Here is a 17,810-nt window from a genome sequence, read left to right on the forward strand (position 1 = left end):
TTTTCCTGTTTGTATTCACCACTAATCCTAATCTCTGCCCTCTTCATTGGCACCCTCTCTTATTTTTCTCTGTTGATCTCCCACGTTTTGTCTTCATCACTTCTTAGTGCTTCAAGCTTGTGTCCAATTGCCCCCAAAGGTCACTGGATATTTTTTGTGGAAGTTCCCTTCCCCTTCTCCTCCTCCACCCTTTCCCTTCCTATTCTTCCCTCTCCCCTTCTCTTCCTCTTCCTCCTCCTCTTCATCTTCCTTCACCTCCTTCCCCACTTTTTTCTTCTTTGTCCTGCGTTTGCAGAGGAGAGGAGAAGCAGAATTGAACTAACCTCCCAAATGTTCTGTATGTGTCTGTAAATTTTTCCATCATCATTAAAAATGGTCCTTCCATTGTGTTTTGTACATCACATATTTCTGGTGATTAGGGGAAGAAAAATAGGAACTGGAGGAAGAAAGACAAGAGAAGGAAGAAAAGAAGTGAAGAGAATCAAGAAGAGTGGAGGGATAGATATGGAAAGTTGGAGGGAAGGGAAGGAAAATTTGGAATGGGGCTACAGGAAAAGATAAAGTTTATGTTTAAAGTGAGATCCAAAAGTTCTGATAAAATATAGGCAGCAGAGTTGGAATGGAAGCTGGTAAGCAACGCATCCTTCCCATCTCCATTCTTTGTAGATTTTCTTTTAGTATTTTAGTTTCTATCACATTCATTTTTCTCTCTGCCTTCTTTTTCTTTATTTTATAAAATTAAAAAACTTCAATATGCCCTAAGAAAACACACACACACACAAACACCCAACAAAAAAACAGATCGTCCTCTTTCAAAAGCTCTCTAAAATCAAGTATGCTGTGACTGGTGCCTATCTACTCCAGTACCCCCTACTACTCCACGCACAGCAGGCTGTGTCCACAGACTCAGGGAGATATAATATAAACTTAGTTTTCTTTTCAGTCTTTTTATTTTCTGTAGTACCTTTAAACAAAGTCTCAATTACAGGTTGTTACTGCTCACAGTTTCATAAGACAGAACTTAATATTCTCTTTTTGATGGGACCAGACATCTTATGTTTGCTTTCCCCCACTCTCTTAATAGTAAACTAAAAATGTTTTTCTTAATCTAAGCTGTGGCTTCGAGTTGGTTAATCCAGTTTAAACAAGTAGGATTCCTTCCTTATTCTATCCTTCCTCCCTCCTTTCTTTCCCTCCCTCCCTCCCTCCCTTCCTTCCGTCCTTCCCTCCCTCCCTCCCTCCCTCCCTCCCCTTGGATGATTTCTCCCTGACACAGTAAAGAGCTTCCTAGGCCCTCAGCACAAAGAAAGTAGGTATTGTTTCCTGAGGGAGAGGCTGCAGCAACTTCGAGTGTTTATAAACCGAGGCATTACATTGCGTATAAGTACAAGCTGTACTCCATGTAAACACAAGGACCTTTTCATGCTCTTAGAGTTGTTTATTCAAAATGACTGAAATATATATTTTTAGATGGGTGAATACTTTATTCATGGTCCTGTCTTTAGTTTATAATCATTTTCTCCAATCCCACCCCTCGCCCATGTAGATGGGGAAAGAGGACTAGGGAGACTTTTTTCCACTAAGAATACAAATATTGAACATAATTTATAAAGCACATATCTGAAGTATTAATAATGACTTCTATGTGTAATCTGAAGCACAATCTAAAGAGGTGAGCCACGAAGTTGAGTGCAGCACAGTGACAATGTTAGGAAATGCTGTTGTATTATAATCTTCCTGCTACGCCGGAGAATAAAACCCAAACACCAGAGCAAAAGTTAATCTCAGTTTTCACATATAAAATATTTATGTTTTAGTGAATGGTAAATTCTTATCTGTGCTTTCCTCCTGGCTTCCCCTGTTGCCCCAATGTTTTAGCTGTGAAATTAGCCTTTCCTCTAAGAGTGAAAGAATGAGCACTCTACAAAAACCCTTCTTATATGGTTTGTCTCCTGAAATGATCAGCTGTGTAGGATCCTTCCATTCATGGAGATTATATGTGTCTCATGCAAATCATCTGGTAACCTGGGCAACAGTGCAGACAGCCTGGGCTGTGCTATTATAAGGTGACCAACAGAAGACATTCAGTGTCACAGCTCCCCTTGGAAAGAGCTCACAGGGAGTGGAACCAGAGACCATGAAACTTCTGTTACTCCTCTGGCCAATACTGGATCAGATTGTGAGGAGAATAGACTGGGAAAATGGATTGTAATTCAACACAGATATGTTGAATCAGTGTTTAAACTGCTAATCAAATCATTGATATGAGGATCAGAGTTTGTATCTCCTGATGGGGGAGGGGAGGATAGAATGGGTAGGCAGAACCAGTAGTTTTAGTGGGTAGGATAGGGTAGAGACAAAAAGTTATGGATGGGCCTCCCTGGTGGCGCAGTGGTTGGGAGTCCGCCTGCCGATGCAGGGGATACGGGTTCGTGCCCCGGTCTGGGAGGATCCCATATGCCGCGGAGCGGCTGGGCCCGTGAGCCATGGCCGCTGGGCCTGCGCGTCCGGAGCCTGTGCTCCGCGGCGGGGAGGGCCACAACAGTGAGAGGCCCGCATACCGCAGGGAGAAAAAAAAGAAAAAAAAAAAAGTTATGGAGAAGAAGACATACAGATGACCAACAGGTACATGAAAAGATGCTTAACATCACTAATTATTAGAGAAATGCAAATCAAAACTACAGTGAGGTATCACTTCTCACAGGTCAGAATGGCCATCATGAAAAAGTCTACAAGTAACAAATACTGGAGAGGGTGTGGAGAAAAGGGAACCCTCCTACACTGTTGGTGGGAATGTAACTTGGTGCAGCATATGGAAAACAGCATGGAGTTTCCTTAGAAAACTAAAAAATAGAGTTGCGATATGATCCAGCAATTCCACTCCTGGGCATATATCTGGAGAAAACTATAATTTGAAAAGATACATGCACCCCAGTGTTCATAGCAGCACTATTTACAATAGCCAAGATATGGAAGCAACCTAAATGTCCATCAACAGATGAATGGTAAAGAAGTTGTGGTATATATACGTACAATGGAATACTACTCAGCCATAAAAAAGAATGGAATAATGCCATTTGCAGCAAAATGGATGGACCTAGAGATTATCCAACTAAGTGAAGTAAGTTAGAAAGAGAAAGACAAATATTATATAATATCACTTATATGTGGAATCTAAAATAATGATACAAATGAACTTATTTACAAAATAGACACAGGCTCACAGACATAGAAAACAAATTTATGGTTACCAAAGGGGATGGAGGGTGGGGGAGGGAGGGATAAATTAGGAGTTTGGGATTATCAGATACAAACTACTATACATAAAATAGATAAACAACAAGGTCCTACTATATAACACAGGGAACTATATTCAATATCCTGTAATAAACCATAATGGAAAAGAATATGAAAATATGAAAAAGAATATATATATATATATAATAGGTATAAAACCGAATCACTTTGCTGTATACCAGAAACTAACACAACATTGTAAATCGACTATTGTTCAATAAAAAATTTAAATGATAAATAAGCCATCTAAAAAAAGAGTTACGGGGAAATGCAGAGGATTGTTAGAAATCAAAGAAAGCTAAAATATATATGCTAGTTTATTTTTCAGAGAAGCTTTGTATTCAGGAGGAACCAAGAACCTAGAATGAGTTGAACTATTCTAGAAGAGTTGACTGTGTTTTCTCATCATGTATGAGAGCAGGAAAGAGATGGAAGCCAGTGAACTGAAAAGAGAATAAGAAGGGCTATGGGGCATGGGACAGTCTGGGGATGAAACATGGTCATCTCCATGTTTCCTTTATTTTATTTTTTTTCTGTCTTTCCAAGTTCTTTTTTCTTTCTGATTATGTAAGCAATATGTACTCATTTTTGAATATTTGGAAAATAGATATATAGCATGAAGAATAAAAATCACTTGCAATCTACCATTCAGACAACCAATAACATCATGAATATTTTGGTGCATTTTCTTCCTCATCTTTTTTCTTTGGCTTTTATATTTTGAAATATAGTTTCAGTTTTTATCTAAGTTATGCATACATAAGGCTTTAAGAGAACAAGTGTTCTGCAAAGCTTTTTGGGAAAAGCATAATTTTCAAGTTTTAATGGATTTTTTTTTTTTTTTTTTTTTTTTTGGCGGTACGCGGGCCTCTCACTGTGTGGCCTCTCCCATTGTGGAGCACAGGCTCCGGACGCGTAGGCTCAGTGGCCATGGCTCACAGGACCAGCCGCTCCGCGGCATGTGGGGTCTTCCCGGACTGGGGCACGAACCCATGTCCTCTGCATTGGCAGGCAGACTCTCAACCACTGCGCCACCAGGGAAGCCGCTTAATGGATTTTTTTGATACTAACCTTCATTTCTAAGTGACATGCTATTTTGCCTTTTTTTTTCCTTTTCCAGTTTAGGCATTATCTCTTGCCTTGAGAGAGATGAGGAGAGGACCTGGCTGTTGCTAAAGTATAATTTTTAAAAAGGTAACGCCATGATTCTCGTGCAATCTTAAAATGAACACGTCAAACTTAGTGGTTTAAAAAAACAATTCAATATACTGCTTTTCATGATTACCTGGGTAGGTTGGGCAGTTCCTGAGTTCTAAGAAGGCAAGAGCAGAGGCTTCTAGGCTTCCTAAACATACTCTCACCCCACCATTGGCCTATTGGTCAAAGCACATCACAAGCCAGCCCAGATTCAAGGGGATGGAGAAATGAACTTTAACACTGATGTGAGAATGAGCAATATATCCTTGCAAAGAGCATGGCCACGAAGAGCTGTGATTTATTAGGGGTGTGTTCACCACAAAATCATTTTTAATTTTGGTTCCCACCAAGTTACTGTTCCCTGTGTTCTTGTTTCTCTGGTTATCCTATTAGAAGCTTTCTTCAAATATATGGAGATCTTTCAAATATCTGGAGATGCTATTCAATCGTATGAAAGGACATGGCACTAAAGCACTGACGGGAAGCTCTGCGTACAGGGTTGGGATGTGTTGAATGGGGGGTTCACTACTTGGTGATCTAGCTGGGCCATTTGTTGGGGGAACCCCTCATCGTCAAATTCCCCAGGAAAATGTGTCTAATCTCCTGCCTGGAGGGTATAAACTTGGCTCCTGGGCTTCTTTATCCTGGGTCCTGATACAAGGCTGCTTTTAGTATCTCGGCTGTGCCAGTGGCCCCTGTTTCAGGTACCCTCTGTTTGATCCTCTTTAGAGAATAAACCTACAGGCTTTGCCAGGGCCGGCAGAGGAACTGTGGATTCCATTGCTCTCTTCAATAGACTTTAGCAAAATCTCTTCTTACTCCACTTTCACTCCGGTTTCCAAGGTGACTGGTGCCTAAATTTCTTTCATGGGTTATGTGGTGTAAATTGGTTTCCTTCTTGGCTTTCCGTGTTACCAATTTAGGATTCAACTTTCCCAGTAATGCTGAGTCACTTAACCAAACATCTGCTTTCCAGCTTCCAAAATCTTTCTGTTCTCTCCTCTCCCTTTCTCTTTGTCTGTATAGATTTATTCCCTGCCCTCACCCCCACCCCTCCTCCTTTATCATCATCAATGTGTTTCAGGAGTTACTACTGTGTACACGCAGATTCAACCAGAAATCTCACTGCTTTATGCGTGTTACACACGTATACTATATATTAATTCATTTTGCATGTTTATTTTTTCAAAGTTTGGGTTTCGGCACAGACTGGGTCACGTGAAGTGTTTGCAGTACCACAGCCTTTCTGGAAACCATAGTGCTGCTATACCTATGGCCTTAGTGAGGAATCTTTTTTTTTTATAAATTTATTTATTTTTTGGCTGCGTTGGGTCTTCGTTGCTGCGCGCGGGCTTTCTCTAGTTGCAGCGAGCGGGGGCTACTCTGTTGCGGTGCATGGGCTTCTCGTTGTAGTGGCTTCTCTCGCTGTGGAGCACGGGCTCTAGGCGTGCGGGCTTCAGTAGTTGTGGCACGTGGGCTCAGTAGTTGTGGCTCACGGTCTTAGTTGCTCTGCAGCATGTGGGATCTTCCCGGACCGGGGCACGAACCCGTGTCCCCTGCATCGGCAGGCAGACTCTCAACCACTGCGCCACCAGGGAAGCCCAATATGTACCACTTTTTACATGTCAATCGCACCACAAAAAAGGTGGTTTAAAAAGAAAATAAAATACTTAGTATTTGGTTTTTTTCCAGAAAAGATTTGCTGACCTCTGCTTCAGGGCACTAATTTTCCAACCTCAGTGTCCTTCTAAATCATTTGGAATACTTTTTTTAAAATGTAGCTTCCTGGGTTCCATCCTTGAAATGTTAATTCAGTAAATCTGCAGAGGCCTAGGAATTAGCATTTCAAACACTTTCATCAAATAGTTCTGACTCAGATAGTCTTGAGCCAAACATTAAGTAGCACTGCCTAAGGGTCACCAATAAAAGCTCAAGAGGTAGTTAGCAGGAAAATTCAAAAAGCTCTCTGCAGTCTTTTCATCCCTTTCCCCCAAATTAAAACCAAGCCTCAATGCTTTTTGTCTTTCCTACAAAAGACAAAGTTGTCCTCATTAGAAACTCTCCCTTTTGTGTAAAACAAATACATTTCCACTGAAGTATACAGCCCTGGGTATTTCACAAAGAGGCTCTCAAAGTAGGTTTAGTCTGAGATGTACTCTCAAGAGGTTTGCAGCGATGATTCTACCCTCTGTCAGTCATGTGTTCATGAATAAATTTTGATTTGTTCCTGCTCATATCATTTTACATGCATTGGAATAATTCATTTAAAAATTAAAAGGTTATTTTAAATTAAAATTTAAAAAGGTTTTCTCTTATCCTTGAATAATTTTCTACAGGAAATTATCCAGGCAAAAAATAAATAAAATACTTGTTTGCTGCCAGCTTCTCACTAAAATTTACTGTAAGGTGAATTCAATATTGAGTTTCTTCTGTTTATACCTCCAGAAAGGAAATTATAATTTAACAAGCACACAAGCAGCTCCTAGTATTTAATATTTTAGTGTTAAGCGTCAGGATTATCGCGCCTTGATCATCAGAAGTGATTAGCTAGTAATATAAAAATGCTGTTTAGGGTAAGAAATTGTGAAGAGAGTATATTCTAACACCATTTCCCTAATAATTCTGATCTGAGGAATCCCATGAACTTCGGTTAAAAGTGCACATTCTGAGGAGCCTCTCCTAGAGATTCTGATTTGTTAGTCTGGAATGGTTCCCAGAAATCTCTATTTTTAATAAGAAGCCAGGTCATTTTTTTAGATCAAGAAAGGTTAGAGGACATTGCTACAAGGTTAGATTTTCCTGATCAGTTGTCAACATTACAGGCTTTTTTCTTTAACATTTAGGAATTACAGAAAAAGAAGAGGTGCTGTGTTCTTTAGACATCACATTGTGGATGCTTCTGATTTATTCTTCACATAGATTTCTGCCTCTGGTAAAAGAATAGAGATGCTTGATTTGAATCTGTTCCATCACCTCAGTTCTTTGGCTGTTTGGTGCTTAACCATGTTTGGCTTAGATGCACTGAGTCCTTAGATGGGGCAGCCCAGTTTTATACAGCCCATCTTTTAACTTCCTTGCAAAAAAGGATAGCCCTGACCTCCCCCACTCTGCCCATTTTATAGATCCCCATCCTTGTGTCTACTATACTGATGTGTCAGTATAAAGAATTTGATGTATAATACACTTCTCTCTCTAGGCAGATATACAGAAGAAAAATATTTGTCTGGTGAGTGTTCGGTACAGTAAATTATTTTCAAACCAAGGAGGGGGAAGATTCCATATGGTGTTTTTAACCAGAATCAGGAAAGGGGTACACAATTTGAAAACATTCTCAATATTAGAATATAATTTTTATTTGTAAAGTAAAAAAATTATTTCTGTGCTTTTCATATCAGCTGAAAGAATTGCAACAGGTATTTTTTGACTGATGGACATATGCAGAAGACATAGTAATTTTTAACTAGAAGCAATCTCCTGGAGGAAATATGAGAAGTGAAAATTTAATTTTAACAAAAGAAGACATGATTCAAAAGATTTTAAAACTAGGGTGGATGCCTTGTAATACATTCCTTCCAATGTTAAAATCTGTGATTTTTCAAACATTCAGAATCTCTTGCTTTAAAAAATATTATTCTGATCACTTTGCTCAATTTCATTCCTCCTACATGCATGTTTGATTGTAGTGTACACAGACTTAAGGAGAAAAAACCCTGGAGTTCTGTTTACTCCTAGGATGTAGAAAGCTGAAAAACAAACAAACAAACAAAAACCCAAAAAACATGCTCCCATCTATCAATGAGAAAGAGCTGGATAAATGAAAAAATTACAACTTTCCCCGAATCCATCAGAGAACTAAGGACACGAGGAAACGGAATAATCTAAATTGATGGAGGGACAACCTCCTCCAAGAAGAGAAGGAACGTGTGGAATGGATCAGCTATGTAGAGCAAGGCAGAAAGAGATGCCAGGCACCATACTTACACCCTGACAGAAGAAATGGCATGCCTGTCTTTAGACACAAATATTATTTACCTCAGCTTCTACAAGTCTTTGCAAAATGCGTGGCATTCAATAAAAAATTAAAAAAACACACAAGAATAATGAAATCATTCTCAAGAGACAAAGAAATGACCCAAAATGTTATAAGTATTAGGGAATTTTAATTGCTCTTTAACAATAAACTTTGATTTAAAAATACTTTTAGATCTACAAAAGAGTTGCAAAGATGGAACAAAGAGTGCTAATACCTGGTTTCCCTGATTGTTAATTAGGATACATAGGGAACATGTGTACACTTGTCAGAATTAAGGATCTAACATTGATGATACATTACTATTAACTAACTTCTGAAGTTTATTCAGATTTCACTAGATTTTCCTTAATGTCCTTCTTCTGTTCCAGGATCTTACCCACAAAATCATGTTGCTGCCTTATGCTGCCTTAGCCGCCTCTGGTCTGTGACAGTATCTCTAACTTTTTGATAAACTGGACAGTTTTCAGGAGTAGTGGTTGGATATTTTGTAGACTGTCCCTGGATTTGGGTTTGTCGATCTGATGTTTTTCTCATGGTTAAACTAGATTTTTAGGAGGAAGACCACAGAGTTAAAGTGCTGTTCTCATTACTTCATACCAAGCTCCCATGCTATCAACATGACTTACCATTGATTAGGTTAGCCTTGATCATCTGGCCTAGGTAATATTTGCCAGGGTTCAGTCTGTTTAGCTTTTGACTTGCTGTTGGGACAGAGTGGCAACTTTCAGGCTTCTTATATGTGGAAGAGAAAACTAGTAGTCCCTGTTGTATTACTCTCGAAAATGATTTATTTCACCTATATTTTAAAACTGCTTAGAATTTTGCAAAATATTCTCATGTTTTTTTTTTAAAAAAGTCCGTCTGTTTTAGTGGTTATTTCTTTTTTGCCATTTATAATTTTGTATAATTTTGCTTTTCCCTTTTGTTTCTAGATTAAGTTAGCTAGTGATCTGTCTACTGTGTTAAAATTTTCAACTGACACTTTTCGATTTTATTAGTTTAACTCTTTCTCTTTTTGAATCCATTAATTTTTGCTTTTATACTTGTTAATTTCCTCTGGCTTTCCTTTGTTTTCCTTTTATAGCTTTGTAAGTTGGCTGCTTAATTAATTTTCCTTTTGTATGATTGTAGCAATCATGGTTGTCAATAAATTTTGAAATCTTGATTTGTGTTTTCTGTTGACCCAAGAGTTGTTTTATTAGCATGTTTTTCCATTTTTATGTAAAAATTTCCTTTAAAAATTTTTTATTATTAATTTCTAGGTTTATTACATTGTGTCAAATAATGCTGTTAGTATTATTTCCATATTGGTATTTATGGACTTTTTCCTTTTTTTGGTTTAATATGTAGTCAATTTTTATAACATGTTACATGTATAGTTAAGAAAGTATATTCCCTAAGGTTAGAGTTTGACATATATCTACCATATTTTTGTACTGTTCATGTGTCATATATTTCTCTTTACTAATTCATTGTTTGTCATTTTTTTTCTTCACCATTTTCTAGTTGTTTTCTGTAACCATATTGAAATTAGCTAGTTTCTTAGTTCATATTCATTCCCTGGCTACAAAACTTGAGCAGCTTCTTGTTCAAGTGATGTACTGAAGGAATGTTCTGAGGAGAAAACAAGTGACGGGTGCTGGATAGGGCAAGTGGGGGGAAGCTTCAGCCAGGTAAGGATGTGGGAGCCCAGGGGGAGTTTTGAACATGAATTATGCCATAGAGTGAGTCTGGCCCCAGGGGCTTGGAATTTTATGTTCCATATCACTTAGTAATTAGCTGTAGGCTGCAATCTGTGGGCTGGAAATAGTCTTCTGAGTGAGGCTGTTTCTGTTGCTTGTTGGCAATTCTCTCAGGAAGGGAGCACCTGTGAGCTGTTAGCAGCCCACACTGACAACAGCTAGGAGATAAGTGCACTGTGTTGGTAAAGTGGATCAGGGAAGGAAATAAAGACTATCTACTACAGCTAATAATCTCTTCCCCTTTTCTGCCATTAAGTTTAAGAATTTTTCCCCCCATTGAAATAGAATGCAAACCACATGGAGAGGGGGTAAGTATGTACTGCCAAGCTTACCATTGTCTTACACGTATTTCACATATGTGTGCTACCAGCCCTGACATTTTGGGACCCTTGATTTTAACAAATGCCAGGGTAGCCATATTTAATTATCCTTGTTTATTTTTGATACATTTTTCTGGCATCAGTTGCTTGAAAACTTTCTATCCATTCCAGGTATGAAAACATTTTTGGTGATACTTAATTTTTTATTAGTGAAAAATGGTGATAGATGTGTGAGGCCTGTAAGTTACAGATTGTAGGTATTTGCATGAGAAAGTCGTGAAGAGACTACTTTGTCTCACTCTGCTCCCCCTCTAGTTCCCTTCCTGTGAGTCTTCAGTGAAGGCTGGAAACTGAATTTGACCTTTTCCAGACTGTTTGCAGCCAGGGCTCTATGTGTGATCCAGGTTCAGTCAAGCCGAGGCACCCACCAGAGTCACACAGGGGGAAAGTGGGAGAGGGATAAATTGGGGGACTGGGATTGACATATACACACTGCCATATGTAAAACAGATAACTGATAAGGACCTGCTGTACAGCACAGGGAACCCTATTCAGTACTCTGTAATGATATGGGTAACTGATTCACTTGGCTGTACAGCAGAAACTAACACAACATTGTCAATCAACTCTACTCCAATAAAAATTAAAAAAAAAAAAAAGATTTAATCTTGGGTCAGAGGTATCCAGGCCTCTGGGGCAGCTGTAACACAAGTTCTGTTGCCTGTTCCCTAACATCCCGGATGCCAATTGGCAGATGCTGCTGCAGGAAAAACCCTGTAGTATGGTTGGACATTTCTTCTGGTTGCATGGTTTCTATTTTTGCAGTGCTCCCTGAAACTATATCCTGCCTAAAAACTTGCAGTAGATCCCTCCCTCCTCAAACGATCTAGAGTGGATTTCATTGCCTGCAACTAAGAACAGTGACCCAGTCAGTGACAGTAATAAATCTAAGTATGGCAGGATTATTCTCAAAATAATATCTCAGTGAGGTTACCACATTCTAGGTTCTGCTCCTTAACTTTGTGCATCCAGAGACCCATCCCTGTCAGTTCTCTGAGGTAGTCAGGCTAAGAAATGGACTCATACTGTTACCATATGATCCTGCAACCCCACTTCTGGGCATATATCTGGAGAAAACTGTAATTTGAAAAGATACATGCACCCCCAGTGTTCATAGCAGCACTATTTACAAGACATGGAAGCAACCTAACTGTCCATCGACAGATGAGTGGATAAAGAAGTTGTGGTACATATATACAATGGAATATTGCTCAGGCATTAAAAAGAATGACATAATGCCATTTGCAGCAACATGGATGGACCTAGAGATTATCATACTAAGTGAAGTAAGCCAGACAGAGAAAGACAGATGTCATATGATATCACTTATGTGGAATCTTAAAAAAAAAAAAGGATATAATTGAATTTATTTACAAAACAGACAGAGACAGACATAGAAAATAAACTTATGGTTAACAAAGGGGAAAGGGGGGAAATGATAAATTAGGAGGTTGGGATTAACATATACACACTACAATATATAAAATAGATAACGAGCAAAGACCTACTTACTGTACAGAACAGGGAACTACACTCAATATGTATATGTGTGTGTGTATATATATATATATATATATATATATATATATATATATATATATATATATATATCTGAGACACTGTGCTGTACACCTGAAACTAGTACTACATTGTAAATCAACTATACTTCAATTAAAAAAGAAAAACAGACTCATACTACTGAAACTGACATGAAGACAAATGATACTGAGGTGGGCATAAGCATGCATGGTAATTAAACAGTCAAGATGTCAGGGAAATTTCTGCCTAAACACAGCTACAATATATGATCTTAAGTATGGATAAAGAAAACTGGGACTGAGTAAAAAGATGGCAGAAGTGAACCTCACAGAAATTAATATGTTAATATTTATCAAGTATCAAAAACATGATAACATCAGCTGCACAACAGCTTTGCAGAGTCTCTCTTCTGTTTCTCAGGGGATGCTCTCAGGGTGGTGGTAAAGGTGGAGAGCAGTCAGTGTGGGGTATCAGACACTTGTCCTAATATCCAGGATCTGTCCTGAAGTCTTGCCATGCTATACTCATGTATGTCATGGATTCTCCTCTTGTACCCACATTTTAGGACCTAGGAATTTTCTTTTTACGTCCACTTGGACGCATGGTCATAGACTATCATAACATGAAATACCAAATCATAATGAGTGAGTGAGAGAATATAGAGCAAAAACTGGAGGGATTTATATGACCTTGTGACAAACCTCTTAGATAATAGCTTGAAGGACTTGTCAGTAAGACTAGAAAGCTTCAAGTTGGTTGACCAAAACATCCCCCTACCATGGGCAGACCTGGATGAACATCATGAAATTCAAATTTCTTACCTTTTTGTGTGTGTGTTTATTAGTTTATTTTAAGACATGTTTTACCTCTCATTCTGTGTAATATGTTACAATCTGGACTCTGTCTAGACATACATCTTGAGATTTGATTGGAGTACGTTCTACCCACCCTTTTTCTGATTCATTCTTAGGTTACTACATTTAGAGCAGAGGTAGGGAGAAAAGTTGATTTCTTGATTTACCCTTCAGAAGACAATCTTATTTCCAAATTCTTGGAGTGGGTCTCATTCAAACCATCAAATACTGACAACACCAGTCTGCCAATATTCTCAAGAAATATCTACCTACACAGTCTATCTTTAGACTTTAAGAATGAAGGCTTGTGAAACTTATCTTCCCTCTAATTTTAAACTTAAATTTTAAGATCTGTTTTTTCCTGCAAATGCAAGTGATTATTCCCAGTCGTTTTGACTGTATCTTGGCTGTGTTTCAGTTACTTACATCTAGTATATTTTAATAAAAATTAATTTTTTAAAATCTAGCATTTAGTTTAAAATTTAAAGAAAAACTTCAGTCATGATATAGGATTTATCTCTAACCAGTGTGACCTGTCATTTTTGATATATTCTATCTAAAAAAATTATTTGAAGAAACTTGGCACTACAATATAGTTAATACAACTATATCTTTGCCACTAAAACTAGCAAAAAGTCAATTCACACTTACGATCAATTTTGTAAGTTTTACTAAAAATAGAACATCATCTTAAAGAAATGTTTGGGGAATTTGAGACATGGCTAAAAGATGGTGAATGAGTCTCAAGGATTCTATTAAAAACTCTGTCTAAAAAAATCAATGAAGATGCCTTTCCCCCTCTTATTAGGAAGCATTTTGACATTATGAATAGTTACAGGAATAAGTTATTTTATACTGATTGTAAAATATACTGTAGATGCTCCTCTAGGCTTTATAAGAAAGAGTTCCCCCAAATCTCTCCTTTAATATGCATTTCTGGAATTAGAGTAAGTCTGGATAATTTTTTTAAAAGGTTTACAATTGCAGGTGTGCTATGATTGCTTTTTTGCTACAGTACTACTCATACTATTATCCTTGGTAGCCTTTCTCTCTCTTTTGGCTATTTATCTTTAGCAAGACCAATTTTGGAAAGAACTTGCCATAGCAGGAAGACTAAGGATCATCAGAGGTAAACCTTTACCTTGGCCTTTGGTTTGGTTCCTTCTGGGAAAGGAATTTATCTCAGGGTCTATTTATAAGGAAAATGTAATGCACAGTACCTGACAAGCAATCTCAGAGCAAATGTAGGCACATTTAACATCTTATTGACTTTTACATCTCCTGTAAAAATTTTATTGAATAGACTGAGCTCCAAAGAAACAAGTTTTTCTCCAACTTCTGCCTTCAAACATGTTCTAGAGATCATCATTTCCCACCTCTTGTGGGTATTATAGATTCCACAGGTTTCTATGAATAGTTCCCTTTTGATTTATAGTATGAAACTATAAATCAACAAGAGGAAAGCTGGAAAATTTAGAAGCATGAGGGAACTAAACAACATACTCCTGAACAACCAATGGGTCAAAGAAGGAATCGAAAGAGAAATTTAAATATATCTCAAAATAAATGAAAATGAAAACACAATAACCAAAACCTATGGGATGCTGCAACAGCAGCTCATAAAGGGAAGTTCGTAGTGATAAATGTTAAGAGAAAGATGTCAAATAAACAACATAACTTTACACTTCAAAGAACTAGAAACAAAAGAACAAACTAAGCTCAAAGTAAGCAGAAAGAAGGTCATAACAAAGATCAGCATGGAAATAAATGAAATAGAGACTAGAAAGATAAAAGATCAGTGAAACTATTATATGCTTTTTAAAAGATAAAATTGACAAACCTGAGGACAAAAGAAGATACAAAATCAGAAATGAAAGAGGAGACATAACTGACACCACAGAAATACATAGATCATAAGAGACTAGTATGAACAATTACATGCCAAAAATTAGGTAACCTAGAAGAAATGGATAAATTCCTAGAAACATAAAAGTATCTAAGACTGAATCGTGAAGAAATAGAAAATATAAACATATCAACAATGATTAAGAAGATTGAATCAGTAATCAAAAACCTCTTAACAAAAAAAGCCCAAGACCAGATGATTTTACTAGTGAAGTTTACCAAACATTTAAAGAAGAATTAACAATAATCCTTCTTGAACTCTTCCAGAAATTGAAGAGGAGGGAACACTTTCAAATTAATTTTATGAAACCAGCTTACCCTGATACCAAAGCTAGACAAGAACACTGATGAACATAGATGTAAAAATCCTCAACAAAATACAAGCAAATCAAGTTCATCAGTACATTAAATGAATCATACACCACGATCAAGAGGACTTTATCCCTGGGATGCAAGGATGATTCAACATGCACAAATCAATAAATGTGATACACCACATGAATAGAATGAAAGATAAAATTCAAATGATCATCTCAATAGATACTATGAATAATGAGAGTTACATAGGGTAGACTGCTTACAAGTTGGACAATACAGGTATATAGGCCCTTGGTGCCTGAATCTCATATCTAGCTAACTCAAGCTCTCAAAAGAATTTCCTTGTTCTTAGCCCAAACATCTCTGTTATTCTTTCTAAAGTATCTTCCTTTTAAATCCTAACCAAATTTAATTTAATCCAAATTAAAACTTTTCACTTCTAATCATAGAACATTTTTATTTTATGGAATAGATTTTAATCTGTTTACTACTTTTAATGTCAACTTTCCATGGCATGTCCATTAGCTGAATATTCAATAGCAGATGATCAGGGGTTTCCTCAAAACTTGTATATGAGGAAATTGCACATAGTACCCAAGATTTGGGGGAATGCAGAAAATTTTCAGACCATGAATGTTTCCATTTTTTTCTAATGGAATGTGAGAGTTTATTTTATCCTGAAGGACTTTAAAGGGAGGGATACATGATAAAAAGCCTATAAAAGGTGAAATATATGATGTTTGAAGTCTCATGGTAGACTTTTTATATATATTTTAAAAAAACACTCATCTAGATGAGGTGCTTTGAGCAGTTCTGAAAAATATTCCAGAAAGCAACTGCTTTGATTCCTAAGGAAGAAATTCTAAATAATGCAAACTTTTTTTATAAGCATCTGGGTTTTTAATAATTCTGTCTGCCTACAACAAACTTGTGAGTGCATAACCACTATTTTAATAATTATTTTCTCTACACTAGTGTGTAACACCATATTTGACTTTGCTTATGCAGGCCATAAGTTCCAAAAGGCAATTTCCTGGGCCACAAAGGCATCCATTTGAAGACACTTGAGATTGAATCAACATACTTTAATAAAAAAAGTTGTATAATCTAAAAAAAAAAAAAAAACAACCCCAAAGAAACCTCTTCACTCCTTTAAAATTTATCTCTTCATTTCATTTCCTTTTCCTTTGCTTCTTAGGTCTGGTATTAACAAACAGTATGAACTTAGGTAATTCACATGACTTTTGTCGGTCTGTTTCCCAGGATTGGATGATCATGACCTAACTTGTCCAGTTGAAAATGATTAAATGTATGTGGAAGCTCTTTGTGAACTATTAGATACCACAATGATAAGAGGCAGATATTATTTCTGTTTCTACATTTTATTTCTTTAATTTCTGGATACCTTCCACTGGCTCTAACATCCCTACCTCATGCATATCCTTCCTGGATACCTTTTCCATTGCACTTTACTCAGAATAAGACAGCGAGAGTATTACAAATATTTAACAACTTCTGGAAGAGTAGCTGTGTATTTGATAGTTGGGAGCAGAGGGGGAAGGTTTTTCTTTTGTCTCGCTTCTCTATTTACACATATGTGTGGGATACAGTTTCTGTTTCTTTCAGCTTTCTGAGATTTTTAGAACATGCAATATGTGGATACAAATGACCAATAGCAATAATTCAAATTTCAGTTGCTTTTTTGTCTCACCTATTCCGGTAGGCTCCCAAACTCTTGCAACCTGCCACCCCACCAGCTTCCTGGGATTATGTGGTCAGATAACACAAGGTTGATACCTGTGTTTTATTTTCCTTTATTTATCCAGTCCCATTTCATCTGGTTATGACTCTGCTCCCCAGACATTACTGCATTCACCAGGCTCTGTCCCACCTTCTGCTCCAGTTGAACCATTGGAGCTTGGGAAATGCTAAGGCTGCTGGGGTGCTACTGTGAAGTGGGAAAATACACTTTACTGCCCTCTCTATGTAACAGTAGAAATGCTGCCGAGATATATCAAATGGAACAGAGTCTTTGGAAAAAGTTTTTTCAGTTTGTACTTATACTTCACACCCTCAGTTCCAAATATGAATTCAAGGAATGACTTGACTGGGAGACAAATCAGAGTGATAGACCCAAGACCAGATCAGAATTTCCATTCCCTTCCAGGACTAAGCTTTCTTTTGCAGTCAAAACTTGAGATACCTGCATTCTTTTTCTTGTAGGATGTTTTTTTCCTCTGGAGGTGTTTGAGCCTTCTCATGGCAGAACCGGAAGTTCAGTTCATCAGACATGCCCCATATATATAAAAGGTGAAAACAATTATATTCATAAACTCTGGCATCAGAATGCTTTAAGAGATGAAGCTGTCCTTAAGAAAAATACCCTGACAAGTACCTGGAGCAGATGGAAGCTGAGACTCAAAGGTCCAGAGGTTGGCAATTACTAAGACACTTTGTTGCTAGTGGGTGAGGGTGAAGAGGAGAGAAATAAGGAGAGAGATGCCATGGGATTAAGGTAGGACTTAGCCCTATAAGGAAAAGAGTA

This window comes from Mesoplodon mirus (genome assembly GCF_964341445.2).
Source record: "Mesoplodon mirus genome assembly, chromosome: 9".
Taxonomy (NCBI): Eukaryota; Metazoa; Chordata; class Mammalia; order Artiodactyla; family Ziphiidae; genus Mesoplodon; species Mesoplodon mirus.